The sequence below is a fragment of the Pezoporus occidentalis genome, unplaced genomic scaffold (assembly GCF_034315485.1).
Source record: "Pezoporus occidentalis ecotype Australia unplaced genomic scaffold, CSIRO_AGI_Poc_V1 ctg190, whole genome shotgun sequence".
Taxonomy (NCBI): Eukaryota; Metazoa; Chordata; class Aves; order Psittaciformes; family Psittacidae; genus Pezoporus; species Pezoporus occidentalis.
Window position 1 is genome coordinate 504,344 of NW_026913749.1, and position 16,329 is coordinate 520,672.

At 49.3% G+C, this 16,329-nt stretch overlaps 1 long non-coding RNA gene across 1 annotated transcript; it reads left to right on the plus strand.

Moving 5' to 3' along the window:
* The first annotated feature begins 11,980 nt into the window (after window positions 1-11,980).
* LOC134162712 (uncharacterized) lies at window positions 11,981-15,477 on the plus strand. Its single transcript, XR_009964414.1, has 5 exons — window positions 11,981-13,029; window positions 13,382-13,505; window positions 13,980-14,592; window positions 15,057-15,201; window positions 15,291-15,477. It is a non-coding gene; the product is annotated as an uncharacterized LOC134162712 (long non-coding RNA).
* Window positions 15,478-16,329: the final 852 nt, after the last annotated feature.

Here is a 16,329-nt window from a genome sequence, read left to right on the forward strand (position 1 = left end):
CTGCAGGGGTGCTGCCCCCTTCAATCCTGCTTGTCTCCCGTGGCCCAGCCTGTGTCTGGAAGGAGGAAGGAGTCAGATCACCTGCTGAACCCGCTCCTCTGGGTACCATCACCGTGATGCTGTGAGCAAGGAAGGAGACATTTGATTAAATTCAGTCCTCACTCATCTGAAGCATCCACGGCCTCATTTCAGAGCAGGTGAGTCTGTGGTTGCTCTGATGGGAAGGTTTGCATCCTGCTTGCATGCTCCTAGGTGGGTACGCTGTAAATTAGCCACTTGTTGTTACAGATGTTTGAAGCTTTCCTTGTCAGCTTTGCATTTGGTTTCCCTTCTGCCTTAATCGAGACCAGAAATCCAATTAGGCAATAATCCTGTCCTTTTTGAAGTCCCTGGCTGCAGCGTCACATCATCTGAGATGGGGGGATGTTGTGTTAGTGATGGACCGACCGGCTGGGCTGAAACCCTGCCCTGGTGCAGATGAAGAAATGCGTTCTTAAGATCCATCCATGGCAGGAGTTGGCACGGGCTGCGCTTTGCTGTTCCTGTCAGGGACAGCAGATGTTCAAACAAGGGGCTGTGGCATCCCTCTGTTAGAGATCAGGCGTGAGTGAGCCCGTGCCTCATGCGGAAGGGAAGGGAAGGCTGCTGCTCATGTTTGTTTGCACAGATGCACTGGGAGGGGGGGCAGATATTTCAGTGAGGTCCCCAAAAGAACCTTCTTTATAAGGGGCATTTTCTTGATTCAGAGATCATGGGGGCAGCTGGGAGCAGCCCCTGCTTAATGCTGGCTGGAGAATTGCTGTGGCTGACCCTGGTATGAGTCTGCAACGTGTGTCTGAGGAGCTGGGCATGGCTCTGTGGCTCAGTACAGTCCCCAGTGAGTGTTACTGTCTGTTAGTTGGCTCCTTAAAAAGCAATAATGGCCTGGAAATTGCTGTCCTTACAATGCACTCAAAATACATGTCTGTTACATGCTTTTAGTGTGAGTATCCGTGTGCAGTGTGTCTATGTCTGTGAATGCATATCATAGCATCACTGCCTGGTTTGTGTTGGAGCGAACCTTTAAGGTCCATCCAGCTCCAACCCCCTGCCTTCCACTAGAGCAGCTTGCTCCAAAGCCCTGTGTCCAACCTGGCCTTGAACACTGCCAGGGATGGGGCAGCCACAGCTTCTCTGGGCACCCTGCATAGTAAAGAAGCCACCACCTGCATAGTAAAGAACTTCTTCCTCACATCTAATCTCAATCTCCCCTCTTTCAGTTTGAAGCTGTCAGGTTTGTGTGTGTTTTGCGGGGACTTCCAGGAGTTTAGATGTGCATGTCACCAGTGTACTTTGAGAGCAGTGATGACGTTATTGCTCATGTATTAGGCTTCAGCATTGTAGGCTCCGTGGTTTCTGAGCCTGAGGGACATCCGCGATGACCATTCAGAGCTGGAATGTGCAAGCTCCAAGCTGCCCATCGGCTGCCATCCATGCTGCACTTCAAACCCTATCCCTTGGCTTCCAGTTGTGAGATCCAGCTTTGTTTCTCTGCTGCCTCACAGTAGACAAGCTGCTTTGGGCTTGGTATTAACCATGGCCTTGAGCTGGGCTCTGAGCGCGCTGCACTGAGCTTTGCAGCCCAGAACGCAAGAGCTGCAAGCTCAGATTGCCTGCATCTCCCTTCTCTCCTTCTATCTGCTATAGAAAAACAGGAAACTGCACCAAATTAGCTCGGCAGCTGAGCCTTCCCCAAAGCCACAACGTGGCAATTGTAGGCACCACTCAATTGTTTTGCTTCCGAGCCTGCAGCAGGCGTGCGTTAGGCCAGCGGTTTGATTTGGTGTCTCAGCCTGTTATTGTGGAAGAAAGCAAGAAGGGGAAAAAAAATTAAGCGGAGAGGTTTTAAGCTCAGAGCTTCCTCTTGCATTGTTCTCACCCTTTTCCCATCCTGGAAAAAGAATCAAAAATAGCCCAAACCCCATTTTTCTGTATGATTAAATTAGGCTGAAGTGATGATGGCAACAGCGCTGTCTGGCTCTTGATGCTTTAACGCCTCGTTGGGCAAGACAGAGTCGTGCTGACTTCGTGTGTTCAAGTGTCCTGGTGGAGCTGGGCCTCAGCTCGAGAAGGTTCAAGGGTGAGTTTTGTGGCAGCAGGTTTCCATGGGGAGTGCAGCTGTGGCCATGTCGCACCTTTAGATTGGATCTAAGGAGGAAATTCTTTCCTGTTGGGTGCTGAGGCACTGGAATGGGTTGCCCAGGGAGGTTGTGAATGCTCCATCCCTGGCGGTGTTCAAGGCCAGGTTGGACGAGGCCTTGGGTGAGATGGTTTAGTGTGAGGTGTCCCTGCCCATGGCAGGGGGGTTGGAACTGGATGATCTTAAGGTCCTTTCCAACCCGAACTATTCTATGGTTCTATGGTCCTACCTCCCATGGCTTGCACATCCCATGTAGTGTTGTGAGTACTTCAGCATCACCGAAGTACCTCTAGATGGTTGTTGTGTGGCTGGGCTTTTGTCTGATTTAAAAAACACCACTCAGACCTCAAAACCAGACATGGAATAGTGGGACACTTAGAGCTGGGACTCTTTCAGCCATTAATTTCAGTTATGTTTTCTTGTGATGGGCTTCAACAGCATCAGCAGTAGAAGGGACATTCTTGTACCTGGGAGATGGATGTTTGCAGGAATGATTGTGTGATGGGATGGAGACCAAAGGTCTTGAAGTGTGAGGCTGGGAAGGAGGAAAGTCCAAAATTTGTGGGCATCTGGAAGCCTGTGCAAAAGGAAAAGACAAAATATGGGTGACTAATTCTGGGAGGGTTTAAAAAAGGTACTTAGAATCATAGAATAGTTAGGGTTGGAAGGGACCTTAAGATCATCATACTTAAATACATCTCGAAACACAAGGCATTCTATGGTGCTTTAGGAAGGAGGAATTTGCCCACGAGGGACATCAGGAATTTCAAGGGAAGGGAAGTGAAGCCTCCCCAAGCTGCACCCGCCTTCATTGCTTGTGCTGCTCCCACTCATCCTGTCTTCAGCAGAAGGATGTACCTGTTACAAATGCAGCTGTCCTTAGTTTGATTGAAAGTCGTTTTGGCAAAGCTGGTGAGGCAGACAAGGGTAACATAGAGGGATTTGGCCTTTATTTTACCAAAAAAGTTGTTTTTTTCCCCTCTCCTGCACTTGCATTGTTTCCCAGCCTGCCGATTCCTTCAGCCTTCACCTTAAACTGACTCTCAGTTGGCAAAATTCCCCTTAGGTGTGCGATGTGACCCGTTATTTGACTTGTTTGCTTCTGGCTCTTCTCCAAACATGCCTTGCTCCCAGAGGCCTCCATTTGCAGATGCTTTCGACTGCAAGCTCACCATGTCTGTGCATGATTTTGGGGGGAGAAAAAAATCACTGCAGCCAGGGAAAGGGTTGGAGAAGTGTTTCTGCAGGGTATGGACCTCAGGGTGCTGCTGGGTTTGCTTAGTTGAGGCTAGTGCAGCTTTACCCTCTGATGGGGACCGGCTGCAGGCACCAGCCCCACTGCACTGGGAACCAGATGGGACCTGGGTGCTGTCACCCAGGGCTGCCAACATCTCATGCACCTTTGTGCAAAGCAACTAACACAAAGTGGAAGCCCTCAGGAGGACCAAATGTTTCCTCAGCCTTCCAATTAGCTTCTAATCCCTCCGCTCCCATAAAATCTCAGCTGCAGGCTGCCCCCGTTTGGGTATTTCCACTGGCTACAAAAGCCAGCTCCCATAGCATCTGCCTGTGTGGTTTAGGCTGGAAGCTCTCCCCGTGCCAACGGCCACACCTCTGGGCAAAGACCATGTAATTGCAAACTGTTCTTCTTTTCCCCTTTCCTCCCATTTAACGTAACCCAAGCAGACACCCGTCACCAGCTCTGCTCCGCTCTGATGCAAGCTTTTTCCACCTGGCCAAGTTAGGCATTCAGAAAATAGAAATAAATATGAAAAGGAGCGGGGGGGGGGGAGAAAGGGCCGTCAGGAGGGATATTTTTAACCCCATGACACAGAGGAGTGTGACACACTTGGTGTTCTCAGTGGGTGGGTGCAGTGTTATTTCATGTTATTCTTGTCGCTGGGCCCAGCATTACAAGTGTACACGTTATTAGGGGTGTCTGATAATAGTGTGGGGCAGGACTGCTTGGTCCCAACCTGCTGCGAGGGGCTGGGAGTGCTGGCTGATGGAGAGGGTTGCGTGGGTGCGTGTCCAGCCCTGCGCTGGTGGTGCAGGGTTTGGTTGTGCCATTGAGCATCCTGAGGATAGGGAGGCTCAAATAAAGGGGCGTTCCATTGCTTCACTCACGCTTGTTTTGCTTGGGCATGTCCATGGTGGCATTGCTGTGAGTGTGTTTTAACAAGTCCCCTTGTCCATGTGAAGGTGGTGGTCCTCAGGTGGTGGTGCAGGCAGCGTGTGCCGGGGAGGTGATGATGATGATGATGATGATGATGATGAAGGTGGCCGAGGCTGATGCCAGCCGAGGTCTGACAGACTCACACATGAACTCGTGGTGTCATAGCCCTATAAAAGCAGCTGACAGAAGAGGTCCTGAGTTTGGAGGCTCCAGCTGAGCTGGGAGGAGCCGGTTCCCTGCCCAGGTTGGGATTCCCGGTGTGCCAAGGGGCAGGAGCCGGGCGCTCACCCCGGCCATCGCCATGGCCCTGCCAGCAGCGCCGAGCTGTGCTGGCTCTGCTCTTGGAGACTGTGTGCAATGCTTGGAAGGGCAGGCGCATTCCCTCCCTTCCCTGGGCTTGCTGCTGGTGCTTGCGTTGCTGGTACAGGGGAAGATGAAGCCAGCTGCGGTCCTGGGTCTCTGTTCCTCTCCAGCGCACGTACACCAGTGCGATGGGCAGAGCTGGGGTGAAGCAATGAGGCGACAGAGCCCCGTGCTCTGCTCCATCCCTGGCTTCCCCTCGTGGCCTGGGTTGGTTTTCTCCTCCCTGCCAGCTTCTCGCCGTGTCCACTCACACATTTAGTTTCTGTTTGATACCCAAAGGCCTTCCTGGAGCCAGGCCAGGTGGCTTGGCCACGGTCCCTTCTCGTGCTCGCTGCTTTCTTGTGGATCGCTGCCCCCATCTCTGGGGCTGAGCCCTCGGCAGGACCATGCCAGTGCTGGAGCAGGATGGGCGCAAGGTAGGAACAACACCGTAACATCCACTTACTTTGACACTTTGGAGGTTCACAGTCAGGGCAGGAGCAGGGCTGGGGATGCAGTTTGTATTCTCAGTTATACTTGGGGCCGTCACAGTAAGTCATGTGCTAGTGTGAAGGTTTAATGTTGGACTCAGGGATGCTCCATCTTAAACCAGACTTAGCCCAGAGTTACCAGCTCAGAAAACAGGGAAGCATCCTCCTTATCCCAAAGCAAAGCAAAGGTAGGAAGGAGACGCTATGGAGTTGGAAAAAAAGGAGTTGAATTTCTGTTAAATCCTAAAAGACGCAGATAAAAGGAGAAACTAACCCCTTGGAGGTGTTTGGCTTGGATAGGTTTGTTCTGTAAAGCTGGAAATGGAAGGAAATGTGTCCTTTGGTGCAATTCTGTATGAAAGATGGGGGAAATCACTGTAAGACTTAGCACTGGGGATGTGCTGCTTCATGACCCATTATCCGTGGGGAGATGCAGGGCCAGCTCGGAGGCTCCTGTGCCTCGGTTGGGTGCTGTGTCACAGGAAAACATGGAAGCAAAGGGAAAAGTGAAGCCCTGAGCATTCCCTTTCTCCCACTCCCCGGCTCAGAAATCTCCGTGGTGCTCCTATGCCTTGATCCCCCACCACGACCAAGGGATCCTGGCTCTTTTTTTATGGAGACTCCCCACCGAGGTAGACGCTAGTTAAAAGGTTACTACCCAGCTGTGAAACATGTAGACAGGGTAACAGCTAAATGGCGGGGTGACCTCATATCTCGTATTTATTGACTGAATGTGGCTTGAACTAGTCACCACTAGTAAAATAAACCCCAGCCCCAAGTCGTGCAGGAATATTCCATGGCAGACGGGCTCCTGGTTCCTTGTCGCGCTCTTTCTTTCACTTGAAAGTTAAAAGAAAGGGGGCAAAGGCGTTGTTACCAACCTCATTTTATTTACAAGGGAGGTCCTGCAGAACCCCTTCCAGTGCAGTGCTTTTTCCTATGAGAAGTGCTGGGAATCTCCCAGTTTTGCACTGAAATAAGGGGAGAGAATGAGCGCTCAGGATTATGTTTTTACCAACATCCACCTCAAATAAGAAAGCTTGATCAGAGTAGGACAGCCCTGTTAGGCTAACAGGGAGAGCTAGGGCCAGGCAGGTTTTCTGTGACACCTATGTCCACGTCTGAATTGCTGCCTCAGGGATGCGAAATAGCTATAAACAAAGCAGGAGAGTGCTTTAGGTTTTGTCTGCCTGAAGAAACTGATGTGGTATAAAGATAAAGTGATTTCATTTCTTTCTTCTGCAGTGAATTAAACCCATTCAGCATCAGAGGTGTTTTCCTGAGCATCGCCAGCTAGCCTAACCCCTCTGGAGGCAGGAGGGGCTGTATCACCAGTGAGGATGCTGGAGGCAGAAATCCATTCCCTGGCACCCCGATTGCTCTGGGCATCTCTGTCTTGACATGGCACATGTCCTTCCCACCAGGGAGCCTGCCCTGGGGGCTGTTGCACACGCAGTGTCACCTTCCCCAACCCCCTGGAGCCACTGGCCATGCGACCCACTTCTCCTTGCCTTGTGACCCAAAAGTCTGCTGGGTGTTGTGAATGCTCTATGCTGTGGCTTGTTAGCTCAGGGCTGTCTGTGGGTCTTGCAGTGTTTCCCTCTGGGGATTTACATGCACGTGTGGGGGGATGCAGAGTGTTGGAAGAAAGCCGAACTTGGCACTGGGATGGGATACAGATGTTGCAGCCGTGAGCCCACGTCAGCATGGGCTGTAAACTGCAGGCTCGTGGTGCCTGCCTTCCAGTATGGTAATGGTGCAGAAATCCCCTCCCTTGCTCCATCCATCCCCTCCCCATCCACCCCTTCCTCAGATAAGCTCAAATTCAAGGGCTGAATGAGAATGATTATGTGGAGGTTACCGGTGATGTGTGGTATTGATACCTACACCGGTCATGTCTCCTTGGTCATGTCATAGGGCTCTTATGCTGTTACCATCGTTAGTTTTTCCAAGCCAATATGTAGATAGATAATGAGGGTCAGAGAAATGAGGGGAAATGCTCTTGTTAATGCTCTGGAGAGAGAATCATTCCTGCTTCTGGCCAGGGGGAACTCTGCCAGCGTAGAACAACAGGAGCATCTTTCCCTGCTGATGTGACACCAGTGCTTCCCTGGGAAACTGGGTCACTGAGACTGAAGCCCTCTCTCTTTCCTCTTGTTTTTTAGGTAGGGAAAAATAATGATGTCTCCTACTATCTGTGATAATATTTTGATATGGAAATAAGTATTAAAAAGCCATGATAAACCTCCTGTAGTACAATAGCACTATTGCAGGATTCTGCATTTAGGGACGTGCTGTTCCCAAGGGGGGAAGGTAGTGAATCACTGCTTTTCAGTCAGAAAAGATAACTTTATTGCTTGCTTGCCCTTATTATTCTTTGATTTGTTTCATTTCCTGTCTCTGACTTGAGCAGGGCCCTGGTTTGATTGGTGTGTCAGCTACTTTCACCCAACACAAGATGAACAGGGTTTGGATGTGTTTGTGCTGTTTAATTCCATCCCTGCTTCTTCAGCACCAAACGCTGGGGCCGGCGACCATCCTATGCTGTGGGGCTGAGACCATCACGTTGCGTGGTTTCCACCTGAGGTCATAAATCGTGCCGGAGCTGGATTAAAGCTTAGGTTAGATTCGCTGGCAGTTTTGCCGTGTTCACTGAACCTTGCAGTGATTTGGATGTGAGCTGAGGATTTATGCGTATTTGCAGAGCCCACGGTTCCAGGTCAGAGCTTGGACTGAGGCATTACCAGGGAATCATTGCTTCCCCCAGCGTCTTTGGTGGCCTCATCTGAAGCAAGAGGCATTGTGAGGAATCGCATCCAGCATTTATCTCCCTGCTGAGTCTCCTTCTGAGAAGTGAGAGACTTGATAAAACAAGCCCCAAAAAGCTGATACAAACATTGCTCAGGAAGAATGTGATCTGCCCTCGTTCCTAACAGAGCCAGTACCGGAGCCTGTGTGAAATGATGCTGGGAGAGGAGCATATGGGCAGATCGTGAGCAGAGAGTTAGAAGTGGAGTAGAATACAGGTTTTCTTTTCTAATCTCACTACATGCAAGCAGGAGTCATGGATGGATGGGGTAACTTAGGAAAACCCCAGCTCTGTGTCCCTGTCATCAAGATAAATGGGTTGACAATGACACCGGTGCGTGAACCACTGTGGTACCCTCCAGAACATCCCATCCCAGGGCAATCCCTCTCTCAGGCATCATTGAATGGTTTGGGTTGGGAGGGACCTTAAAGCTCATGACCTCTTTGTTACAGCTGTTCCCCCTGGATTTGCGGAGTGATTCCCTGATGTGATGCCCCTTCCCTTATAAACATGGCTATGATTTTCCTTCCTCTATTCACCCGGACATCGTTGTCAGAGGTTGGATCACAGGTAAGGCCTTGTTTTGACCTGTGGGTGCTGGGATCAGGCTCTGCATGCTCCCCTGGGATGCTGCGATCCAAAACACCTCACCGTGCCCCCAGCCCAGGCGTGCCAACCCATGTACACATCCGTACACACGTGTGCACACGTGTTCCCTCCCCGGCTGATGGCCAAATGTGTTCTGGAGCAGTTGGAGCCGTAACAATATGGCAATAAAAAATAATGAAATGCCACCATAAAAAAAAAAGATGTGGAAAAGGAATTATTTATTTATACCTGGGGAACTAGGAATAATACACCTGTGCCGAGGGATGCCTGGCACAAAGCTGGCATTGCAGAGTGGTACTTAATAATGTTTTACCACACTTTATAGGCTCTTTCCTGCAATTAATGCTAAATAAAATCAACATTTCTCCAACTTGTGTTTCTGGCTCTCATTAACTCCCTTCTTGCCATTCACCGTCTCCTCCCCTCTCGGTATCTTTTCTTCCTCTGTATTTGTCTTCTCAGTTTTTCTTCACTCTTCACTTCTCACAAGCTCTGCTTTGTGGCAGCTTCAACGAGCAGGACCTGCTTTCTAACGGGGTTAACTGAGATTTCCCAGCCTGGTGGAGGGTTTAGCGAGGGCTGCTATGGGGCACAGACACCTACCCCAGGGCCCTGGCATGGGGCTGGGTGGCATCACCCTCCCCTTGATCCCAGTGCACAGCTGGGAGGGTGGCAAAGCAGCTTCAGCCACAGAAAACCTGTGGATGTGCACTCAATGGGTGGCAATGCAAGGGGAAGGCTGGAGATCTGGGCCATCATCCACCAAAGTGAGCTGGTAGATAAATGAATGCGTGAAGAAGAATGGTACTGGGGGGTGATTCCAGGACAAGCGTGGTCCTGAGCCCTAAACCCTGCACTGACTTGTCCTTATCTGTTTTTTTTAGGAAGGAAAAACTTCAAGGACTCACAGCCACTGAACCACCCAGAAGTGCTGGAAGCTCCTGGAATTGTTGGACCAGATCTCAGGAGATGTGAGTCCTCTTGTTCGTGTTCCCGTTCCCCTCCCCATCTATCCAGCTGTTCCCAATTGGTGTGATTTCAACACCTGCCTTTGTTGGGAACCTGGAGGACAACAGTGGCAACAGGTAGGGCAGGAATCCTGAAGAAACAGGAAACTTCTTACGGGTCTATTTCAGGCTTCTTATGTTTTCATACTGCAGGAATCAGGCAGCAATATCTGATGGTGAAAATGGCCCCAGTGCGACTGACACTGTCTCTGTTACTTCACTTGCTCAGGCCATTTTTCTTGCTGCTGCATCCCACCCTCACACCCCAAATAACTTCTGTTAATTCCCACCCCAAAAGAGGGAGATTGTTTTGCTTCATTTTCCCTCCTGGTTTGCAAACTGAAGACTTTCTGGTTTTAGTTTTTGCTCTTTTAAACAAAAGCCCAGCTTTTCCATGCAAAAATGTTTTGGATGATACACTGTCCCCCTCTCAAAATCTACCCCAGAAGACACGGATTTATTCCTAATTGCACTGATACTATTTAGCACTAGTCATATATATTTAATTAGACCTAATAAGATGGGAGAATAATTAAAAGGCAGGGTTTTCCTGTGCTAGTGAGCCCCAGGTGAGAAACTGACCCATAATCTTGAAGGGAGGAAAGGATAAGCCCCAAGGCTACACGCCACAGGGCCTGAAGCTGAAGCCACAATGGGCATTTGGTGATGGCATGGGAAACCCATCGGAGCCTTGCAGTCATTACAGCCAGAGGGCTTTTTCTTTCTTAATCAAGAGCAGTTGCTAACATGCCTCAGATGATGGGACGGCTTCGTCTGCCATCTCATGCAGATGTGGGGAGGGTGGGGGAAATAGGACCCACATGTTATCAGCTGATACGTGAAACAGAGGGAGGATTATTAGGGAGGATAAAGGCCACGAGGAGAGGGGAGCCGTGCCTGCTGCGGAGCCCATCTCTCCCTCTTCCCTACAAACCCCAGTGAAATGATGAAAAGGCTGGTGTCAGGGCTGCGGGATTGATGTGGATAACGGCGCAGCCAGGCCTGGCATTAGAGAATTAGATCCACGTGTTGCTCCTGCAGGATGATCCATCTGGGGATCAGCAGGGAAGGGAAATACAGTGCTGGGGCCCCAGCTGGCTCCAGCCTCACCCCATTGCCCTGTCCCCTACCAGCCATCTGCCATTACCCACACCTTCTCCATAGCACCATACAAGGCCAGGCATCCCGGAATGCAGCGTGTCCAGCATGAGGACCCTGTGGTCCTCCTTGCATGAGTCTGCTTGTTAAACGCATGCCTCCACACATCTATATTTGAGGAGGCATATTCTATGTCTCTGGAATCTGATTAATCTCAACCTAGACATAGTATTAATAACTTAATATACCCCAGCATATAACATTAATAATTTAACATACCCCAATATGTATTTTCTCTTGACTCCCCCGCAGCCCAAGTAAAGACTGAAGAGATTTGCCTCAAGATTCTCGCTGTTTGTCTCCTCTGAGCTTTAACCTTTCCAGATTTTCCCATTAAAACAGAGAGGGCGAAAAGAAACAAGGTGGTGTATAAAAAACCAGGAGCCTCTAAACCTGTGACCATCAGGGCTTCGTTGCAGTGGGTCCCCACAGCGCTGGCTGCGGGATGTCAGTGGCTGCAGTGCCCTCCCTGAAGGCTGCTGAAAGTCCTCTTCCTCCTCCTTGCCAGGACAAGGCTGGAGTCAGCACCCCAGGGCTGGTGACGGGAGAGTGCATCAGGCAGGGATTTACAGGCTGTCATCCTGCACCTCCTGCTCCAGCGGCTGCCCTTCTCACGAGGGCAGATGTCTCTTGCTGGCTGCAGCATGAGCCGTGCCAGGCTCTGCCGGTGGTCAGCAGCCATCCCCCAGGTCAGTCATTCCCTTCTGGCTAACCACATGCTTTGTGTTTGTCCCTGCCTATGCAGGCTCCAGCTCCAGTGTTTTCAGGATCAAGGGGTTTGGCGTTGCTGCTTAGGAATTGTCTTGCTCAGACTCTGCTGGAGTTTCTCCATCTTCAGACCAGGGCTGACACTAATTTGGGATGCATTTCCAGACACGTGGCTGGAAAGCGCCGTATGAAAACCCGGGCATGGGTATAAGGAAACCTTCAGGAAAAAATCATTAATAGATTCATATAACTCCATGCTCACTAAAACAAACCTCATGTGGATGGAAGAGACCAGGACTCAATCAACCGTGAGCCTTTCACAATGAAACTCAAACTGCTTTTAATCAGCATTGCCAAATAAGTTGTATTTTCCAAGGTTTCTTCCCCCCGCCCCAGCTCCTTTCAATATCAGCCATTGCAGAAGAGCACATTGGCTTTGCCTGACTCCAGGTCTTAATGAATATCATTCTCAAACAGCAACAGCCAAATACCCTGCAGGATCTCAGCCAGCCTTTCTGATCGTGTCATCCCGTGGTCAGAGCATCGCTGTTTGCCCATAGGGTTTGGGCAGGGTTTGGTTTAAGCCCCATGAGATGGGGCTGATGATCACCTCCTCGTGTTTGCTTCCCTTGGGGATGGCACGCAGCAGTTTCTCACTCTGCCTCCCCAGAGCTGCTCCTGTTTGTTGTTGTTTGGGAGACAGAAATAGCCTTCTGCTAAGAGGAGGATGAGGCTGAGCATCCTGAGCTGTCAGGGTGAGTCAGCAGCCTGCAGTGATGGAGCTGCCTGCAAGGAAACACCCTTGGAGGGCAGCCCAGTGATGTCCACCTCATCTCTGCCTGCACTGGGGACCTCTCTTCAGCAGGACAGCTTCCACATGGGGATGCTCTCATTGCTTTTTAAGTGCCCTCTATGAGCTTGGTGGCTGAAAACGCCACCATCCCTGCCTTTCACCAGCATGGGACAGCCTCCAACTGGAAAAGGAGGGGAGAGCTAACTGTCCTTATGATAATGACATTTATCTGTCTGTCCCTCTTTCCTTCATCCAGATTTCAGATCCAACATGTATCTTGATGCTATCTGCTTGGTGACTGGGGTGAAATCACTGGTGGTCGGATTCGTTGAGAAGGAAAAGGGAACTTCTCACTTTATCTTCTTTCCTTACACTGAATTTAAGCTCCTCTCTGGGGTGAAGAAGGTAGAGACTTAGCATCTTGTGAGCTGTCAAGGAGGAAAAGCTGGGAAAAAATGCCCCAGCAATTAGCATGTTACCAATGCACACCTGATTTTTAGTAAAAGCTGTCAAGTCTGCTTGCGAGTTCATTCCCAAGTACTATATTTAGTGATGTGTCTTGCAGTGACATATGTGGAGGATGACGCATGGATCAATCTCATTCCTGCATGGGAAACTTCCAGTCTGTGCTGCTTTCACTGACTGGAATAAATGAGCACCCTCCTGGTGATGCCATCGGGCCATGTGAGCAGGAAATATGCAGGTTCTTGGGAGCTGTAGGAGTGCAGGATTGTGTAACTCATTGGCAAAGGCGTGTGTATCTATTGGCAATCTATTGTCAAGTTTAGGTCCAGACCAGTAATGGTGTTTAATTACCAACCTGTTTGTAATTACACTGGTATGCAGACATTTAATTGCATTTGTCCTCAGCTAAGCTGGGTCCATCTTTATTAATCTGTGTGCAAAGCAACTGCTAGCTCCTGGTGATGCTGAGACCTTCATTTTTCAGCTCATTTGGCCAACTTATATGTACTAAAGCAGGTGAGCTTGCATTCAAATCTAACCCTGCCTGAGGTTCATGAGAATGGCACAGTCACTGCACTGTCAACAAATACTTTCTAACAGTAATGACAGTGCCCTAAAGCCATTTCCTTCTAATGCTGCTTAAGATGACGACAATGGCCTGCAAAAGCCAGAAGCTTCCAGATTCTTTGGCCAGGCAGGACGTCCTGCTGATGCTCTGAGGGTCCTGTGCTTGGATGAGACTTTGCATCCCATCAGCCTGGAGGATGAGTGAGTGGGTTGTGTCTGGGCTAGGCTGAGGAAGAAAGACCAAGAGCAGAACTGCTGATAGAGCAGTGGGATGGGTTTGCAAGCAAAAGGCATATTCCTCTCTTTGCAATTTCTGCATGGACTATTCTTCTTTTAATTGCATTTTATGGCATTTCTGCAGACACCAGTGCAGGAATACACAGTCCTGTCACTGAGGAGAAGCTGCCACATCCTGTTCCTGCTTTCCTATGATAGCACTGGCTAGATTCCTTAGTGATGAGAGAAGTATATTGATGCACATGCATTGGTGCTTTAAGTTCTTGGTATCTGTGCTGGAGCGTGATGAACAGGTGAGCAGAAGAGAAGGGTGCAAAAGGCACTGCACAAATCCTGAATAAAGGAGTTTCCTTGCCAAAAAAGGTGCTGCAATCAGGCAGGGACAGAGCAGACGTGACTCCCTAACACGATCCCTTCCTCCCATTGTCTCTCTTCAAGGAGAATGCTCTTGAACCACTATGGATGATAGTCTCCCCTGTAGCTGCTTCTCCATACGAGCTCACAAAGATGAAGCATCAGCAGAGACAATTCCTTAGCCAGGCTCTTCAGTGCCTTTGTCACAAATCAAGTCATTACATGCTGCATCCAATGTGACTCTGGCATCACTCACCATGTTTACCTTCCATCCAGCTCCCTGCTCCTGCAGCGCAGATCCAGTCATGCCAGCCAGCAAATGCCATCTGGATGGTGTGGAATGGACTTATGTGCTAGCTATGTTAGGTCACTTAAGTCTTTCCCAAGGAGTATAATTAGGGATTCACACGCACCTTACACATGTGGGGCTTGACAAGGCTTGTTGGGCTGTGACCCCCCCCCCAGTAGCACCAGTAAAGAGCTTGCACTGAAGCCTGCCCAGAGGGCTGGCCAAGTTCATGGGCTGCAGGTACATGGGTTTGCACATAGCAGTGTGACAGCTACCCTGACCATGCCACCCACTTACAACCCATGCCTATTTGCTCACCGCTTGCATCTTGCAACCAACAGGGGCTTGGAGTGACCTGTGCTCTGCTATGAAATATTATTGGGGGGAAATCCCCTTCTCTTTACCCAGGTAATTTGGCCATGAACGTGTTGTGTTAAAAAAAATCTCTCCAAAGTGAAGGCATTTTGCTGCTTCCATTGGTGCAGCCTCCTCCCATCTTCCCGTAGCATAAATAGGAATGGATATTAATTTTTTTATTAAATTTCGATTCTTATTTTCATGAGAAGACACCCAAAAAACATGGCAAAGAGGTAAATGTGAAACCTCTGCTTATTTAGAGACAAAAAAGTCATCCCACTTGGCAGGACGTTTCCAAGAGAATATGAGAAATGTAAGATCAGCCCTATTTGAAAAAGAATTGCCTCCTTTAACGGACAAGTGGCAAAGAGGAAACTGTTGTTCTCATTTAAACACAGCCTACACCTGCACCTTATAAACGTCCTATTAATGTCAGGCTTATCCTTTTGCTTTCCAGCTTCAGATCTTTCTCTTTTCCTCTGTACACCGTTCCTGACTCCTTTTCTCTCATGTAGGAGGCCAACTTCTCCAGACTGTGCTTTGGCATCGTGCATCCAGAGTCTGTGTCCTCGCATCAAAATACGCCAGCATCATCAGGGTACTTCAGTGCACAGAGGCTGCTGTCTATGAGCTGTTCATGCAGCTGTTTATCCCAAGGAAGTGTCTGGTCCAGGCCTGGGCAGATGCAAGTTGGAATTGTCCATGTTTCTCAGTCATATGTCTCACTGGATCTCTGATATTATAGACAGGACACGCACAGCCTTCAGAAGGGGAGGAGGATGCCTCCAGTTCAGCTCTTACGAGGGGAAAAAATCCTGTATTTCCTTTTAATTGTTTTTTTTTAAACTCTGCCCTTCTAAAAAGGCTGGAATAAAACCCAAGGCACATGTAGGTACGAAACAGAGCAACCCACATCAGCCAGGAGCTCGCTCTTCAGCAGCCATCCTGGGGACAAGGAAGGAGGCTGCGGGAACGCGCTGCCACCCGGATGGCGAGTGGAAGGGGGGCACTGGAGCCACTTGTTCAGCACCTCCTGGTCGATCCCTGCCTTACAGCACACCAGGAGCAGGGTGAAAATGCTGATCCCAAGGAGGTTTCCCCTCCTCCCTCCGGCAGGTTTATTATCCTAATTGACTTACAGCACTCGGTTCTAAATGAGCCTGCTTGGAACTGTGATCGGCACCGGTAATTTTCCACTTTATGACATACTTTATCGTAAATAATCCCCCAAAATCATAAATAGCAGTAGGATTAGATCACTGGTGCCCATGAACCAGCCTTAGTTTAAAGTACGGTGTAGAAAAGAGGGGTTTTTTTGATGATACATCCCTAAACCCCGTGTCTGTGTTAGTCTTTTGCCATAATTAAATTATTGCCTATAAGAACTTTTGCTTGGTCAAAAAGAGGAAAAAAAAAAACACCCAATTATAATTCCACTTCAGTGTTTTCCATAAGCTCGTAGCCAAGTTGGCCAATAACTAAGGCAGAAAGAAGGGGAAAAAAAAAGGTATGTATTGTATACTCACTTAAAACTTGGCTAGCAATGACCTTTTATTGTCTTAATTTTCTTTTCCATGCCCAACTTGGCTCCTTGCGGCAGCCTCATTGCCAAGTCTCTACACTGTGTTGGTTTCCTATGCGTTACGTGTTTTAAAAGCTGCCCTCCAAGTGTTCTCCAAAGGCTTTGCCTGGATGGGGGCAGAGGGTTTGATAGCGTTACCAAGGCAGATGCGGGTGTTAAAACCCAATACATGTTTTAGTTGCTTTTTTCTCCCCCCCCCCATCCTG